Below are 19,655 nucleotides of genomic sequence, written 5' to 3'. Positions count from 1 at the left end.
ATAAATACAACAAATAAATATACAAAATATAAAATAAATAATATTTTATTCTTGCAATAATATATATAGAAATAAGAAATCAATTAATAAAATTATATATATATATATATATATATATATATATATATATAATGATTATATTTTATTATTTTGACCATATTTATAACCATGTAAATACATATAAGAAACAAACTAAAGAAATATAAATATTAGAGAAAGGTATAAATGAAAAGGAAATAGTAAAATAAAAAGGAAAAAATGGAAAAACAAATTTTTTTATAGTAAATGGTTGGAAATCTTGTTAATCTGACAAATTCCAATATGACTTTTCTGGGAATATATATATAAATGTTAGGTATCACAGAAACTTGCACTCATGAAAAAATTAACATTAAATTATTAAAAAAAATTAATATTAAATTATTAAAAATATATATATACATTTTTATTTAAAAATTAAAAATTCTATTATATAATATAATATTTAATTATAAATGTTCAGCGATAAAAATAATTTTAGTTTCCAAACAATAATCACCCCTGCAACTCTCAAAGTGCATTTTGACAAAGACAGAAAAGGACTATATCGTTGCATGACTTTTTCTTAGAATATCAGCATGTATATAAAATATGCATTGAATTTTTGGCCGTTTTATACATTGACTAAACCTTATGTTGAACTTATGTTTGAGTCTTTTTTCGAACATCAATTCCGGTAATCTGAGAAAATCTACCTGGATTGATCATCGTTTCTGCCTGACAATTTTATTAACAGAAGTTTGGCACATGCTCACGATCATAATATATATCGCACAAAACACACCTATGATACATGATGAATTCCTTGCTTCGAGACTTGAAGGTTACACAAAGTACATCCCTTGAGATCGACATATTTACAATTCACACTATTGCAGGTGTGTGGGAGCCTCTGATTGGAATCAGCCAAAGAACACTGGGGTCTGGTGCGGATCCTCAATGTATCTCGAAATGCGAGGTATGTATCATAAAACAAAACAAAAGAATAGGGCGGGGGGCTCCAGCGGACGCCAGATTTTCAGGTTGGAAAATCCGAGATATAATTATGCAGAAAGCCCATCATTTGCGAGCTGATTAGACATGAACACCCTACGATATGGAGCCCAGCTGCTCAATCTGCATGTGGATGTAGGGATGGATGATACAAATATATAAACAAGTGGATGTCTGGATGAATGATACAAACAGATAAAACATTGTATAATTTACGAGGAACTTCAAAATGATGGCTTGATGTCGATTAATTACCTGTCCTTGCGTTTTTCCAGAAAACGTTGCAGAGATTGCTGCCTAGCCATAGGGATATCTGCACATGTAAAATTCAGAGAGTTATTAACGGTCATTTTTATCTCGATTTGTGATTCCCCGAATATTTGGGTATGACAATTTTTTTTGACGGTGCCCATGTCTGTCCGATTCCCAAATATTCTGGGAATCAGCAATCCACTTAAGCTCCGGTTATTAACTAGTATTTTTATGTTGATGGTAGGTTCTGAGAATATTTTGGCATTTTTATGGATAATTTTTTATTTTGGCATTTTTATGGATAATTTTTTGACTCTACCTATGTCGGTGGCATGGTCAGATTCCGGTATATTCAGGGAATCAGCAATCCACTTAAACTCAGGGTTAATCCACTTAAACTCAGGGTTAATTAACTGGTATTTTTATGTTGATGGTAGGTTCCGAGAATATTTTGGTATTTTTATAGTGATGATAGAATATTTTGAAATTGTATAAATAAAAACTAGATTTCGAGAATACTTTGAAATTGTATAAATAAAAGCTAAGTTAAACAATTTACATGACTGTTTCTCAATTCCAAAATATTCTTAAATGGAATATTTTAATGAATTGTCTATGTAATTTAACAAGTTCAAGCAAATTACACCTTACCCAGGCATCCCGTATGGCGGAGCGTTGATGTGCTAAGTAAGCTCAAAGGCCTGCTGGAAGCTGCTGTTGTGGGGTTATCTGCAGAAGAATCCACCATATTCCCAGCCAACGCCATTATAGCTTGAGCCTGGACATCAAAACCAGGAATGGTTATTGAAATTATTACAATACAATCGCTCTAAAATCACAGACACTATAGTCAGTTCAAAGAAGATTTGGATAGCATAAAGCGTGCCTTTTGCGCGGACATGTCATAGACTCTCATCGTCCCTTTGTAGAAGATTGTTAGTTGAGGAGGCAACAAATAGGGTTTTGCCACAGGCCGACTTGAATCAGTGCTCGTCTGCCGAGGCAAAGATCCCATAAAGTACTCTTGATTATCTAATGCCTCAGATTCTGCAGGGAGCTCTGTGTAATGGCCCTTACCATGAGTGGACTCGGCCTTTCTTTCATCCGACAACCCTTGAACTGAAAGCAGCTGCTGCATCACCTGAGGATTTATCATTGAGGGTCGATACATGCCTGAGGATTTATCTTTCTTGGGCTGATCCTTGAGTATGCAGGGAGCATTTCGAACACCAAAAAGGTCCATTGCTCTCTGAAAGCGGTAAAGTATCTTGAAATCAGAGGTAGCCTCTCCTTGCCCTCTCTAACGCTTCAGGATTTTTGCTCGTTGGTGGAATCTGCAAACAAATTCTCAATCATAAATAGCAACTCACATGAAGCGCTAAATTCTCTGGGCACAAACTTGATATATAAACAAGTTCGTGAAGAAAGTTCAGGTCAATAACAATGACTCGCGTATGTGGGCCGTTTCAACCACTGGGTGTCTTGCACAACACGGCAGTTTGAACCTGGCCGTTGTTCAAAGTTCAAACGTCAAAGATCGTGCGTCTTGTCAAAGCGTCGAAACTGTCACGAAACAAATGTCGAGTAGTTTGCGGTCTCGGATGAAAACGTTGTCAGGGTTTAACAGTGAAGAGAGCGACCAGTGTAACGCGTAAAAGAACATGTGTGACCAAACAAATCATAATTTTCTCGGCCGGAGAAGAGCATTCGGTAGCCACTCTGCGATGAATTTGCGACGCTGGCTATGATGGCATGTGATGCCAGCATAGAAATAGTCTCACTTGAATATTGTTAAAATTTAGTCCCACTTTTTTTTAATAGTTCTAGTCCTGAGGACTTTTCTCCAAAGACTCAATTTGGGCTTTTTTTCGCCAACTGATTTTTTTTTTCCTTTACTCGGTGGTTAAATTAGTAGTGGGTTGACATTACTTTAAAGCAATTTTTAATTTATTACTGTTATTTAAGGAAAACCACCTCAGTTAAAATTAAGTGTTAGTGGTCATGAGTAATTATTTGCTGCTGGTTATAAGGAAGAGGTTTTGCTTTTTCAAAATGTCTCTAGATCTTGGGCTATTAACCTATTTCCTTACATGGCAATTTATATTTTAAGTTTATAAAAATATTTGGTTTTAAAATTATAATATTGAATAAATAATTTATTTTATTTTCAATTATAATATTGATTATGTTTTAGTTTAGGTAATTAAAATTTAAATATTTTATAAATTATTTTATATAAAGCAAATCAATTTTTCTTTTAATTAATTTTTTGTTGAAATATATAAATTAAAATTAAAATGATGTTGTGATTACATTGTTTAATTTAAATAAGTAGCATTATAAACATTATGTGTTTTTGTTTTGATAATATTTTAAAAAGATGGTTTATATGTTAGAAACAATTTTTCCTTTAGAATTGGTTTCAGTTTGTTAGGGATAGTTGAGATATCCATTTAACTAGTTAGAATTACTAGTCAAGATAGTCAAACTATCTTAAGCCTGATTTTATGTATAAAATATATGGTATTGTGTGTAGTGAAGAAAATAGAATAGCTTTGTGAGTACAAATAATTTTTAATATGGTATTAGAGTTGATAGCTTTGGGTGTAACTCCCTTGTGGGAGGGCACAAGAAAATATATAATATGTATGATAGATTAGTGTAGGTGTGTCTATATGTGTCACTCTATGGTAGGCTTTCCAAAGAAGCGTATATAGGAATATGGTTGGCGAAAGACAAATGTTCTCTGGTCAAGCTCTAGCATGTACCTTGGAGCTATGCAATTGGTGTGGATTCGCAACCTGTAGGTATTTGTAATTTAGTTGGACTATATTCATAATAATCATGAATCTTATGAGTGTGACAACCTTTTTTTTACCCCTCTTGTAAATATCACTATGAATTATAATTCATGTAAATAATGTGGAAATACAAATAATGATTGGGCTAAAGGAGCGAACACATATTTAAAGGTATGAGTAGGAGGAGTTGTTTGGGAAGTTATTAAACCCAAGCCACTTCATTTATTTTACCATTCATCTCCCTGATGGATTAAATGGTCAATTGGTGCAAGCATTGAAGTTGTTTATGGGAAATTTGTAGTAAAGGATAAGGCTCATGCGACCTCTCTGTCTCGTGGGACATGTTAGTATGGTCAACACACAAGAGGTAGGAAATTGGGTCGGCATAAAAAAAATTTGATAGGAACAAGAAGAGAGATAGTATGCTGAGATGCGTTGGAGGGAAGTGTGAGAGAGTTCACAAAAGGAAAATGCAAGGTTAGTGAATTCAGGAGCACATAAAGGAGTGTGGTGTAAAGTGAAGACAAGAGAAGAGTAGGTGGAGACACTGTGGACTCTAGATTCCTATAATACTTTTCAAATCGAGACACTGTGGACTCTAAATTCCTATATTGTTTAGCAGGTGGAGACATTATGAATCTAGATTCATGTGGTGTTTAGCAAGTGGAGACACTATGGATTCTAGATTCCTATTTTGTTTAGCAGGTGAAGAGATTGTGGACTCTAGATTTCTATATTACTTAGGAGATGGAGACGCTATGGACTCTAAATTCTTGTAGTGCTTTGTAGGTGAACACATTGTGGACACTGAATTCTTGTAGTGCTTATCAGGTGGAGGCATTGTATGCTCTGGATTACTGTAGTGTTTAGTAGGTGGAGACACTATGTGCTATGGATTTTTTTTGTTTGTTTAGGAAGTGGATGCGTTGTGTGCTCTAGATTCTTGTATTTTTTAGTAGGTGGAGACATTGTGGACTTTTGATTCCTGTAGTGTTTAACAATTGGAGACAATATGGACTCTAGATTCCTATAGTGTTTGGCTGGTGGAGACACAATGTGCTTTAGATTTTTGTAGTGCTTAGCAAGTGCAGACAATATGGACTCTCAATCCCTGTGTGATTTGGTTGATTGGTATTAGTGTGAATTCCCTTGAGAAGTTAACTCCTTAAGCTCTTAATTCATCTCGGGGTTGGTCAGTTACAAGAAAGATGACAGTGTAGCTGGCCTATGTTTGGGTGGATAATTGAAGTCCCTCCCTTAGTCAACAATCATTCAAGTTATAGGATAAATGTATTTTCTTACATATGTGTTGCACTATGAATAATGAATATTATTTTATATGTTGGAAATACTAAGAGGGGGTGAATCAATATTTCCTTTCAATTAGTATATCTTTATCTTCATAGAGCATTAACTAACATTATTATGAGATGAGGCATAAATATATATTAAACAACACCATTCAAAAATGTGAAAACATCAAGACAATAAAAAACATAGTTTTTTTGGTGGAAACCCCTCCGAGACAAAAACCTCCAAATGCTTCTTAATATCTGTCTTCAATAAAATGTACATCAATATTTTCAACTCTAACTAAGAGATGCTCCAACCCCCTAGTTTACAAACTCCAACTTGTAGGACGCTCTAATGCCCTATTTACGAGCTACGACTGGAAGGATTCTCCAAATCCCTAGTTTTATAGGCTCTAACCTTAAGGATTCTCCAACACCCTATTTATCATAAGGAACTAGAAAGACACTCCAACACCCTATGCAGCCTCCAACTTGCCCTAGCACCACCCTGCCACCCTTATCAACCAGCGAACCGTATTTCACAATTTTCAAACTCAGTCCACTTGTGCTCGATATTAATACAATAAAATACAAAGCAATCTTTGTTAGTCAAATATTCATTTTCTCAATCTGCACATCAAACCAAATCAAATTTTATTCATCGTCGAGCATTATATACTTTTCCATTCATAAACTATCCACACATCTAATGACCCTGATCAATGTACCACTACCAAACCCTCGTTATGCTAAATCACAATCTAACCATCAATATTATGCTTTAACACCAAACCAATGATTTTCACAATAAACAATTTTTCCTCTACCCAATGCCACCCCTGCTACCACTGTTATTGATGTTAAATGTATGTGATCTGCTTATTACAAATGTCTTAGAGTCTATTCTTATGTTGATGACTTTCCCACTAATCCAAGTTAGACTTCTTGCATATAGACAACTTTTCCATATAAAGTGTTCAAGAGCCACAATACACTCGTGTCATCAAGGAGGAGTTATATAAGCATAAATTTGCTTCATGGTTGCAGATAACACCCTCTAGGATGAGATTATGTCATATATATAATTATCAGCTTATTGAGGTTGTTTCACTATTGTAGAGGAATAATGTGGCTAACTACTAGTTTCACTATTGTAGCTCATACAATGTAGAATCCAATTTCAACAAAAACTTGTTATACATCTCATGCCAACAAAAGTGATTTAATTTTAAAGATGAACCACTCTGACATGTTTAGGATTTTTCAACTATCTACATAATGCTATAGATGTCAACTATTGATTATGGGTATATCATGACCTTAGTGATATTACAAAACCTCCATTGCTAAATGAAGACTCTCTACTACTTATAATTTCTTATCAATATCAGTTCATGCCAATACGATACCTTTTGTAGCAAAAGGATGAAGGAAATCTACTACTGCAAACAAATTCCACTCAAGGGTTCAAATATCCTTGTTCACTATGTTAGGCTACTCCTTCTACCTTAGGTCAACAATGATTCCAATCTTCAGTTTCCACTTCAAGACTTAGAACCATAGTCGACAAGTGTAAACAAGGTCACTAACATTTGCCTCCAAGACACTGTTACAAAATCATGGTGTCATTGTCTTATAGATTATTATATCATTGTCACATTAACTCATATATCAATGTCATGTACCATAGTTTCTTTTATTATACAAGATTGAATCCATACAATATTTCTGTCATACACGATCAATGTCACAATGAGTTCTAGGCAATATAGATTTTAGGACAGTGAAGCCATAAGCATGCCAGTCCTAGCACAAAAACCTATAGAACAGTGATCCCATTTTTGCATAGTAGGTGTATTTGAATCATAAATAATAGTTAGGCTCAAGCTCTCATAGTTTTAGGCTTGAACATTCCTGTACAAATTTAGAAAATAGATCACACTCATCACAATGATTTATGGTTCTTCTTAACTTTTTTAACGGGCTAAATGTGTCACTCTTGAAGTAGTTCTAGACACAATTAATTTCAGGTGTTCCTGAGAAATAAGGTCTCGATTAGGTCACGTCTTCCAAAAAAGGTGATTGACAGCCCAAATGGACCTTCATTTAACGGTTCAAATTAGTTCATAAGAACCTCATTACATGCCTATAGTTAGCCCTAGTGTAATATGTAAGAAAAGCCTTAGTTTCCCAAAAACTATCTTAGGAAACAGACTGAAAATTTTATGCCCTGGTCATAGATTTGTCCCCAACAATCATTCATGGAGTTAAGCCATTGAAATCCCACATAATTCCTCAGGGATTCATTATTATTTCATCTCACACAAGCCCTATTATAGGGAGCCAAACATCAGAGAAGAAAGAAAAAATCCATCAAATGAAATTTTCTCTTGATTAACACTTCAACCTTGAAGAGAATCTCCTGCATCACTAACTTTAGGTCCAAGAAAACCCTACCAAGATCATAACCTATGAGAATCAAGCCATTCCATAATATTAACCTCCTAGGAAGATGTAGCCTCACTTCCATAGGGTTGAATAATTTTAGAGAGAAAAAAAAGTTTTCTTGATAACATTCAAGAGGATTGGTCATCCATTTTATAGTTGAGGATGGTCTCCTTAGAGATACAACTTTAAAAATAAAGAGGTTTGACTTTACAAATAACGACCAAACAAATTAAATTTAAATTCGAATATTGGAGCTAAACTTTTCCCTCTTATTTGGACCATAATAAGCTTAAATTTGTCTTTCCTTCCAAGGTAAATTAAAATAAATTAATTTCCTTTTAGCATCAATACTTAGAATTTATTTTTATTAAATCATCCATCTTAGCTATATTTTAGCCAATAATTGATGGCCACATCATCCATGGGGATTTTGACCATGGAGAATGCTTTGCCACATCATCCACTTTGGAGCCAAAGAGAATAGTCCATATCATTAATGTTGAGACACCTTTGGGAACTTTGAATTTTTTTCATCCAAATAAAAGCTTTTATAGCATCAACCTTTGGTGTCTTTTTCTTTTCCCATAAGTTGGGGACTTCATCTTCAAACAACAATATCTCACAAACTGTGAGGGCTCTTGTGGCGTGCCACAATACCACCAAAATCAGATTGACGATGAGAATCAAAATACGATGATCTTGAGATCATATTTATTGATATTCATCCTCACAAGCCTCAACAAATGCGGGGCTACTAGCATTCCCATCCATCCTTCCATTGGAGCTTCCAACTAATGCAATCTAGACAAATATTAAGAGCGTTCAATAATGAACATTGGAATCAATGACAACACCATTCAAAAATCTCCCACTATGTCATTAATGGAAACACATACTCCCCTTGTGATCATTGCTTCCTCTAACTTCATGCCTCTGATCTTCTTTTCCTGATTTCTCTCCCCCTTTCACATCCATGGAAAAATGTGACTCCCCCTTATAAATTGCTCATTTATCGTGTCTTGTTACATTCCTGTGCTCTCATTGATGAAATACCTCCATCTCTCTCCCTGTAATAAAATTCCTTTCACAACTTGACATTGTTGAGAAATTTTTCTCTGCAAACCTGCTACTCCTGAAACCAACTAATTTGTCCATAATCTTAATGACTACTTCACATATACCACCTATCAACATGTCAATTATATATATTCATTCATTCAATTATTGTTGCATAGACTCCCCCTCTTTAGTATTTAGGGAGTCAACAAGTTGTATTATTTAGAATAATGTATGAACTAGTTCTTCTGTTGGATCATCCTAAACCTTGACATCTTCCAATGTACTTGTTGATTCATAATAACCCTTTCCTTTTACAAAAATTCAAGGCACGACTACATAGATGTTTTCATTACTTGATTTTCTTCCTTTTGCTTTCTTCTCCAAACCTTCTTGTACCTGATGTTATGGCTATCTTCCATGGAAGCTTCCATTTTGTGCATACAATCATGGGCTATATGCCCATAGTTATAGCATTTGCAACATTCAATGTTGGGTCTAAATAATGAAGCAAACAACATATACTTTATGTTGGAAAAGTTGTCTTGAAACATGTCTTGCGATCCTACAAACTTTCTCCCATGGTTTTAATAATCACGCTTATCATACATTCTTCAATCCCTAATGATATGTTTGAAGTTAGAATATGAAAATAAATCACCATTAAAAATACTAGGATACCTAGATGTGATCTCATGTCTTCATGATCTCCTATAGTCATCCTTCCTTGGAGGAGGCACAACCTTTTATTGATTTTTTCACAAAGCAACAACTTTTTATCCTTCTTCTGTGTTTCATTTTTATTTAACCTTTGAGTGTTCCTGCTATTAGTCTTATCATTAATCTTGCTATGTGAGGACTTGGATCTTGTGCCTTCATTACATGTAGCTTTTCCTACTTATTCTGTCTTTATCTTCAATTGAGCCAATTCTTGATCTTTCCTTCTAATATCCTCGAAGTGTTTCCATTGCCATTCCTTGAGCTTGTGGATTTCAGTAAGAGTTCTGTCAAGTTCTCCTTTCTTTTGAGCAAGATATTCGTGAAATATTCCTTTCAAAAATTTCCTTCTTTATTCTACCTCTTCTACTTGCAATTTTAGAAGAGTGATATTTTTAGTTTCTTTGTTGAAGTCTTGCATTTGTTCCTTCTTCCTTTCATATTATTTTCTTTGCTTGTCTATTTCTGCAATAGCTATATCCATATCCTTTTTCTTTTGGATGACTTCTACCTCATGCTTGTGAGCATATTCTTCTAATTTGTTTTCTACTTCCTGCACTTGGAGTTGTAAGATAGAAAATTCTTCTTTGAGTGTGTGATTTTCCTTCTCTATGTTCCTCCATTCTTTGAAGGAATTAATTAATTATTTATCCACGTCCTCTTCTACCTCTGCTTCATCATTATTGTTGGATTCTTTAATATGAGGATCTTCTTCATTTGGAGCATGATTATCAACATCTTTATCTTGACCTGTAGGTTTTTCACTTGAATAGAGGTATTGAATCTTTTCCCAAAGACGTTTGGCTCACGAGCATTGACCTACATCTGATTTCACAAAATATATCACAAGACTTAGAATGATATTCATATCTTTTGAATTATACCTTCTTGATTCATTAGTAGACATGTATCCAAAAATAATTGAAAACCATAGATCACATCCAATACCTTGCAAATAGGCTTCCATTTTAGCTTTCAAAAATACAAAAGTTGATTTTGTGAGAAGAGGAATTGGACCAACCTGCCTCTCTTCATCAGTTGTAATAGGTTATGAAAGAATTTCAATATTAGAGACTTCCCTTGATTCATTTGAACAAATGGAAGCTTTCCTTGTTAACATTCCCATCATGATTCACTTATGATTTTCCTTCCATCTATTGATATACGACTGAAGGAACCTTCTTTGATACCAATTGTTAGAAATATTGAGAGGGGGGTGAATCAATATTTCTTTTCATTTATTATATTTTTAACTTAAAAGAATATTGATTAACATTATTATCATATGAAACATAAATCCATAGTAAACGACACCATTCAACAATTTCCAAACATCAAGAAAATAGACAAAATGTATTTTTAAATGGAAACCACTCCAAGAAAAAAACCACTGAACACTTCTTAATATTTGTCTTCAATAAAATGTACATCACTATTTTCAACTCAAACTGAGGGAGGATACAACCCCCTGCTTTACAAGCTCCAACCTCTAGGATGTTCCAATACCCTATTTACCATCTACAATAGGAAGGATGTTCCAACACCCTATTTATACATCCTTCAACCTGAGGATGCTCCAATGGCCCATTTATGAGATGCAGTTGGAAGGATGATCCAATGCACTATGCAAGATGCAACCTTCCCGAGCACCACCCTTCCACCCTTATTAGTCGATGAACCACTTTTGAAAATTTCCTATAATCGCCCTGGTGAAAAATCCATGTAATAAAAGCTAATAAAGGAAAAGTAATAACCACGGTTGATGGTACACTTCAAGTTGAATTTTGGTCAAGAAATCCTAGTGTGGGTGTTTGTTGGTTTATTATGGCTAAGGAAATTGGAAAAGGCAATGGAAATGGATTTGGAAAGGCAAAATGGTATTCTTGGCACATTTGTTTATGAAAATAATGGAAAAATGAAGAAATTAGAGGCCTCATTAACAAAAAGGCTTCTAAGGATTAGTTGGTAATTTTTTTCAGTTCAGTTTTGGAGGTCTCTAATTATTCTCTCTCTCTCTCTCACTCTTTGACACTTAGATTTTTTCTTGGAGCAATTTGTAATTGGATCAAGAAAGACATAGACAGTAAGAGGAAGGAAGAAGATGACAAGGAAGAGCAGTATCAAGAAGCTACAACATGATTCTTTGCAAATATCAATTTCCATCTGTGATTTCCTTGCTATATTTGGAATTCATGGTATTTCATGTGGTTCTTTGTTGTCATGGCATGGGTTTTTCCAAGTATGACAATGTTTTCACCCTAGCCTTGCAATTTCTGGATAGCTAGGGTGTGATGGGGTTCTCATGTTTTGGTTGAGTAAGATTTCCAAATGGATTCAAAGTTGAGTGAGGTGGATCTATGGAAGAAAGAACACATGGCCTAGTGATCCCTGAACCGGACCGTGGATTGTGGTAAATCCACTGGCATAGTGACCCCCGAGTCGGACTGTGAGTTGAACTAAAGCCAGGTATTGTGTTCCATGGTGGTCCTGGGAATCCTCGACCAGTTAGTGGAGGGATATACGGTAGAGCCTAGAGGTGGTTTCCCTTGATTAGGTTTAGGAATCCTTGCTCATGAATGGTGGGATATAAAATAAAGCCTAGAGGGTGGAGTCTCGGTTAGGGCCTAGTGATTCGATGTGGATTGTGGTAAAGCATAGAGACTAGGAGACAAGGAAATTCTTCATGGTGTAGGTAGAGAAATCTGGTGGCATCCATGCTTATTTTTATGGCTTAGTGATCTGGGATGGATTGCAGTAAAGTATGGTTCTATGGATGAGTGTGAGGTGGTGTAGACTTAGGAAGCCCTGGTTGAGTTTGGTTTTAAGTCCCACATTCATGCTTGGAATATGTCACGAGGGTAATTGGCTGAAAGAAAGATTTGGTTCAACCAATATATAGTCGAGTGGTTCGTGCAAATCCAAAATCTAGTTGGTCGTTGCATTCATTAATATGAGGTTAAATCTCCTTGTTATTTCATGAGTATTATACTAGTTCATACATGGATTATATGGTTGTTGTTTCCTTGGTATTTTTGTTATTATTATGTCAATTATGAATATGTATTATGACTGTGGTGATATATGGCTCTCATCATATTTTACTTGTAAATGAATGAACAATGTATCTATGGCGTAATAGATGGTAATGCAGCTAATGTGATAAGGAAACAATGCCTCATAGTGAATCTCAGATAAGTGTGAGCCCCCTTTGCTCAGTTCTATTGTTAAGATCTGTAGCTTTCATGTTTGTGACATGTTTGACGAAATGCCTGTCATGGCTAGTAGGGGTCCAGTCTAGTCCTTGTTTATGTTTTCGCAAATTTGTCTTTGTTCCACTTTGAAATTTCATTTATGAACCTATCATTCAGTTTTGGGCAGTGACCTGGGCTCTAGTCTTGAAAACGTGGCACAAATCCCAGAGTCAAAGGAACAACACTGGGAAAAAAAAGTCCCCGGAAGCTCCCTTTCCCTTGCTGTGGGAACTTCTGGAAGCTCCTAAATGCACCCTTGTCCATATCAAGTGGGCATCTAGGGGTTTGATGCACTAAACCCTAATTTGGTCTCGTGGGTTGGTTACTTGAGTTGTTGGGATGGCTCCTGTGATTTTTGTTGCAGAATGTGGAAGATCTGTGTGGTGTGTTTCCATTGGTTCCACTTCCCTAAGGTAACTTAGGAGGTTGAATCTCATTATAATGGCCTCTCATCACATATTTACCCCAGTTGGTTGGTTATTTTGGTAGATGTGGGATGAGGGCGTTACAAAGTAGTATCAGAGTATGGTTCACCCCTTAGACTAGATGGGCGGTGTGTGGTGGTCATGCATTCATGATAGTTGCACATGTGTTAATCATACTTGTGGTATATATGCTTGTTGCATATCCATGGAGTCGGTCATGGTTGTAGTTATGTAGCCATCTGAAAGAGGATGTTGTTGTTGTGAAGTGTGTCATCATGAGTGTATGATTGGTTATGCATTTCTATGTGTGTCAGTGCTTACATGTTGTCAAACAGGCATTCTTATGGTTGTTGTTGTCATGCATGAGCTCATGGTATATGTAGTTGATATGGTCATGCATTAATGACTAGACTCTAGCTAAAATGATGGTTAAATGCCTATATTATTATGTATTATATGTATATATGATCTCATGATTATATTATACATGCATTGAATTGATTGGTTGATATTGCAGACGAGGTATCCTCCCTGAATTATGCTAAGGTACATGATTTGGTTTAACTGATATGATACACCTTACAGGAATAATATCAAAGATGAATAGCAGAATGGTAGACTACAGTTTAGAAGATTTTCCTTATGGTTCAGATGAGTAGTGTGGTGTTCAGAATACTTTTGACCTAGCTGATACATTGAAAAGCTTGAAGACAGAAATAAGGAGTTGCAAAGAAGACAATGACAGAATCATACAAGCACAAAAGTAACAAGAAGAGGTGAATGCAATGATACTTCAGATTTTTTCAAAATTGTAGTGATAGGGGCAACTTCGGATCATCCATGGGTAGGAGGATAGAACTAATGGGGCATATGGAAGTAGATCTCATGGTGGGCATAGGTCGGATAGAGATGGAATATTGTTACATACTTGAGATAGGAGAGGTGATGGATACAAGTATTATTCTAGTTCTGGTTCTAACAGGCATCATGATCGTCATCGTTATCACCATTACATGAGGAGTTATAGGGGATACTTTCCAGATGAGCTTAAGAAAGCAAAGCCACCTACTTTTGATGGATACTTGAAGAAACCAAAAGATGCAAAGGCTTGGATACTTGGGATGAACAAGTTCTTTGAGGTTCATGAGTACATAGAAAACATGAAGGCAAAATTTGATATCTTCAACCTGAAAGGTAAAGAAGATATCTAGTGTGAAGATGTGAAGCGGGCCAGAGACATTAGGATGGAGGACTTGATTTGGCATGAGTTCAAGAGGGTTTTCAAGAAGAAGTACTTGTCAGAAGGGTACAATGACAGTAAGGCCAAAGAATTCTATGAGCTAAAAATGGGATCGATGACAGATGAGGAGTATATGACCAAGTTCCTGGAGATATTTAGGTATGTACCATATCTTGAAGATGATAAGGCTAAATTTCAATGATTTTTCAGTTGATTTCCATTAGCATTTAAAGATCGGATTGAGTATGATGAGCCTCGGTCACTTGAGGTGGTTATGGGGAAATTGAAACATTTCTATGAATAGTTAAAGCGTAAGAATGAATCTCAGTAAGGATGGAAAGGGAAGGATAATGATAAAGGTAAGGGTAAATGGAAACCCAAAAGAGCAAGGCCTCATAATGCAGAAGAGAAAGAGAATGAAACACCTTACAAGAAGTTCAATGTAGCTAGACAAGGACATGGATTATAGCAGCAACATAGAGGTGATGGTACTAGACAGTTGGAGTGTTGGACATGGGGTGAGGAACACCTTAAGAGAGATTGTCCATAGAATCAGGGTGGTAGGCCTCATATCTATAGTGCATAGGAGGTGTAGACTCTTTGGAATGTTGGACAAAGCATTCCTCATATCTATGCAATGCTAACAACAGACAGGCAGGCCATCAAGCATCTATCATTGAGATGGATGGTAAGCTTTGTGATCAAGTTGTCTATATTTTGATTGAACCTTGATCTAATTATAGTTATATTAGTCCTGAATTGGTGGATAAGTGTGGTTTGAATAAAGAAGTGATTCAAGAATCTTGGTTGGTGTAGTGGCTACAGGTACAAAGAAAAGAGTTCGTCATTGGGTAAGACTCAAGAGCTTGTGCATTTACATTGAATGGCATGTCTACATCAATGCACTTGAATGTATTGGCATTGGGATCATATAGTATGCTATTAGGTATGGACTGGCTATACCTTCACAGGACCAAGGTGGATTGTTATGACAAATCCATTAAGTGATTAGATGACAATGGGGAACCAAGAGTCTTACAGGGAAAGAAGAAAGCCACATCAGTTACGATGGTGAAAGCTATATAGGCCAAGCGTAGTCATAGGAAAGCGTGTGTGTTATTTGCAGTACATATCTCTAGTGACAAAGGTAAGGAAGTTGAGGATGCAAATTTTTTGAGAAGGTACCGAGTTCTACAAAACTTTTAGGATGTATTTATTTAAGATATTTCAGAGTTGCCACTTTACAGGGAGCTAGACTTTTCTATTGAGTTTGTGTGAGGGGAAGCTACAACATCAAGAGAACCTTATAGGATGAGCACACCTGAGTTGATAGAGTTAAAGTTGTAGCTGAAAGAGATGTTTGAAAAAGGATACATTATGCTAAGTGTATCACCTTGTGGTGCACGGTATTGTTTGTGAAGAAGAAGGATGGTACTCTCAGGCTATGCATTGACTATAGGCAGTTGAAAAAAGTAACCATCAAGAATAGGTATTTGCTCTCAAGGATTGATGACTTGCTTGATTAGCTGAAGGGAGTAGAAGTGTTCTCGAAGATTGATCTGAGATATGTATATCATTAGGTACACATTAAAGAGGATGACATTTAGAAGACATCTTTCCCGATCGAGTATGGGCATTATGAGTTTGTTGTAGTTCCATTTGGTTTGACTAATGCTCCAACTACCTTTATGTGTTTGATGAATAGTGTGTTGCATCCCTATTTAGACAATTTTGTTATTGTCTTCATTGATGACATGTTCGTATATTCTAAAAATGAGGAAGAGCATGTCGAGCATTTAGCAGCAATGTTGAGTTTGTTGAGAGAGCATCCGTTGTACGCTAAGCTCAGCAAGTGTAGTTTCTTTCAAACTGAGGTACATAAATTGGGACATGTTGTCTCCAAGGAGGTCATAATAGTGGATCCAGAAAAGGTAAGAGCTATCATGGAGTGGGCAGATCCTAGAAATGTAGATGAGGTGAGATCCTTAATGGGATTGGCAAGTTATTACAGGAGGTTCATCAGGAACCTATCACTGATTGCTTATCATATTACATCATTGCAACGGAAAGGTAAGAAGTTTGAATGGACATAGGAGACTAAGGCAAGTTTTGAGCGGCTTAAAGAATTGTTGACACATGCTCTAGTGTTAAAGATTGCAGATCTAGACAAAGAATTTGTAGTATGTACAGATGCTTGCAAGAGAGGACTTGGTGGATTCCTTATGCAAGAAGGACAGGTAGTGTACTATGGGTCACGGAAACTGAACAAGCATGAGCAGAACTATCTGACACATGATCTTGAGCTAGCATTGATCATACATGAATTGAAGATGTGGAGGTACTATATTCTTGGCCAAAGGTTTGTATTGATGAGTGATCACATTGGATTGAGGTATCTCTTTGATGAGTCGAATCTGAACATCAAGCAAGCTAGATGGTTGGCCACAATAATTGAGTTTTATTTCGAGATTAGATACATCAAAGGAAAGGAGAACCGGGTCGCAAATTCTCTTAGCAGACAGATACAGGTAAATCATATAGAAGCTATGAGTTCCTATGGGACATATCTACATGATAGTGTCTTGCAGGAAGGCCAGTCGAATTTCAAGTACATGGAGCTTAGGCACAAGTTAGAGTAGAGTACAAGTATAGGTACATGTACAGGTGTATAGGATGAAAATTGTCTCACGGCAGATAGATTGATCAAATTTAGAGATAGGATATATGTGTCAAACAACAGTGAGCTCAGGAAGGTGATATTGCGGGAGTTCCATGTGAAACCATATTCAGGTCACCTAGGCTATCAGAATACATTTACTGCAATGAAGAACTTTTATTATTGACCAAATCTAAGGAAGGATGTAGAATAGTTTATGGCTAGGTGCTTGGATTGTCAACAGGTGAAGGCAGAGTGTAAGCATCTAGGTGGACTACTATAGCCGATTGAAATTACAGAATGGAAATGGGAGGTCATTTCCATGGAATTTATCATAGGTTTGCCGAGGACAATGAGGCATCATGATTCCGTCATGGTTGTGGTGGACAGGTTGAGGAAGCTTGTGAACTTCATTCCAATGAAGTTTAGATTCTCAGCTAGCGATGTAGCGTGGGTATTCATTAGAGATGTGGTTAGGTTGCATGGTGTTCTGAAGAAGATTGTATCAGACAGGTTCACCTCCAAGTTTTGGAAGGAGTTGCTTGCAGGATTAGGGACAGAGTTTGCCTTCAGTATAGTTTATCATCTGGAGACTGACAGATAGACAAAAATTGTCAAGAGAATATTGGAGGACATGTTGAGGATGTATGTGATGTATCAGCAATGGAAGTGGGAGGAATATCTTCCACTGGTAGTGTTCACTTACAACAATGGGTATCAGGAATCATTAAGGATGAGTCTATTTGAGGCATTGTATGCGCATAATTGCAATACTCCCAATAGTTTGAGTGATCCGGTGAAGAGGGTGTTGACTGGACTGGACATGTTGGGAGATATGGAGTAGGAAATGTAGGTAATCAAGAAGAATCTAAAGGCATCACAAGATAGGCAGAAGAGTTATGCATATCAGAACAGGGTGTCCATGGAGTTTCAGGTTGGGGAGCAGGTGTACTTGCCCATCAAACTAAAGATAAGCTCCTTGTGGATTAGATCATTTGCCAAGATCGCACTATGGTTTTGTGGACCCTTCAATATTTTTGAGAGGATCAGACCAGTAATTTATTGACTTCCAATTCCTCCAACAATGAAATTCCATGATGTTTTCAATGTTTCATTTCTAAAGAAGTATGTTAAAGATGTTGATCATGTGAAGGAGAATTTCAGTCAGAACCGTAGTGTATATTACAAAGAAATATGCTCATGCATTAGAACCGAGAAATCAAGCAGGTTAAAGTACATTGGAAGCACTTTGGGCTTGATGAAGCCACATGGGATATGGCAGATCAGATGCAACCTATGTATCCTTCATTGTTTGTCAGTTGAGGCAAAGCAGTTTTGGTATGATGTTTGGTATATGCTTTTGCATATGTTTGGGTGATGTTTTGATATATGTACATATGTATGTGGATGTAAAAACCACCATGAGCTAAGTTATAAAACTCCAATAATCAATATGTGTGTCATGTTATTATGATGAACATGTTGTCATGTTGGTTTGCTTCTCAGTAGGATGATCATTGTAGATACTGCAATGAGCTAATTTATAAAGCTCCATTCGCAGTAGTTTTTTTGAGGTATAGGTGTGGTTGACCACCGAGGGCAGTGTCCCCCAAGGGGGAGGGTTCTGTAATAGCCCTGGTGAAAATTCAATGTAATAAAAGTTAATTAAGGAAAAATAATAACCATGGTTGATGGGACATGTATTCCAAGCTGAATGTTGGGCAAGACATCCTTATGTGGGTGTTCATTGGTTAATTATGGCTAAGGAAATTAGTAAAGGCAATGGAAAAGGATTTGGAAAGGAAAAATGGTATTTTTGGCACATTTATTCATGAAAATAATGGAAAAATGAGGAAATTAGTGGCCTCATTAATAAAAAGGCTTCTAAGGATTAGTTGGTACCTTTTGTCAATTTAGTTTTGGAGCTCTCTCACTATTCTCTCTCTCTCTCTCACTCTTGGACACTTAGATTTTTTCTTGGAGCACTTTGGCATTGGATCAAGAAAGACAAAGAAGTAAGGAGGAAGGAAGAAGACGGCAAGGAAGAGCAGGATCAAGGAGCTACAATAGGATTCTTTGTAGGTATCGATTTTCATGTGTGATTTCCTTGCTAGATTTGGCATGCATGGTATTGGATGTCGTGCTTTGCTTTCATGGCATGGGTTTTTCTAGGTGTGATAGTATTTTTAGCATAGCCTTGCCATTTCTAGATAGCCATGGTGTGATGAGGTTCTCATGTTTTGGTTGAGCTGGATTGCCGGATGGATTCAAAGATGAGTGAGGTGGATCTCTGAAAGAAAGAACACATGGCCTAGTGATCCCTAAACCAAACTATGGATTGTGGTAAAGCCACTGGCCTAGTGACCCTTGAATCGAACTGTGGGTTGTGGTAAAACTGAGTATTGTGACCATTTAATGGCAGGATATATAGTAAATACTAAAGGTGCTTGCCCTTGATTAGGCCTAGGAATCCTTGTCGGTGAAT

At 36.4% G+C, this 19,655-nt stretch overlaps 1 long non-coding RNA gene across 1 annotated transcript; it reads right to left on the bottom strand.

Annotated features, from left to right (window-relative positions):
- Positions 1 to 1,082: 1,082 nt before the first annotated feature.
- Positions 1,083 to 2,093, bottom strand: LOC149203142 (uncharacterized). The gene is made up of 3 exons (XR_016253698.1): positions 1,936 to 2,093; positions 1,288 to 1,345; positions 1,083 to 1,155 (listed from the first exon to the last, which is right to left on the bottom strand). It is a non-coding gene; the product is annotated as an uncharacterized LOC149203142 (long non-coding RNA).
- Positions 2,094 to 19,655: the final 17,562 nt, after the last annotated feature.

Source organism: Pinus tabuliformis, chromosome 2_1, assembly GCF_031772625.1.
Source record: "Pinus tabuliformis cultivar Carrire ecotype Pingquan chromosome 2_1, CPIR1, whole genome shotgun sequence".
Classification (NCBI taxonomy): Eukaryota; Viridiplantae; Streptophyta; class Pinopsida; order Pinales; family Pinaceae; genus Pinus; species Pinus tabuliformis.
This window is presented reverse-complemented; position numbering and strand designations above follow the sequence as displayed.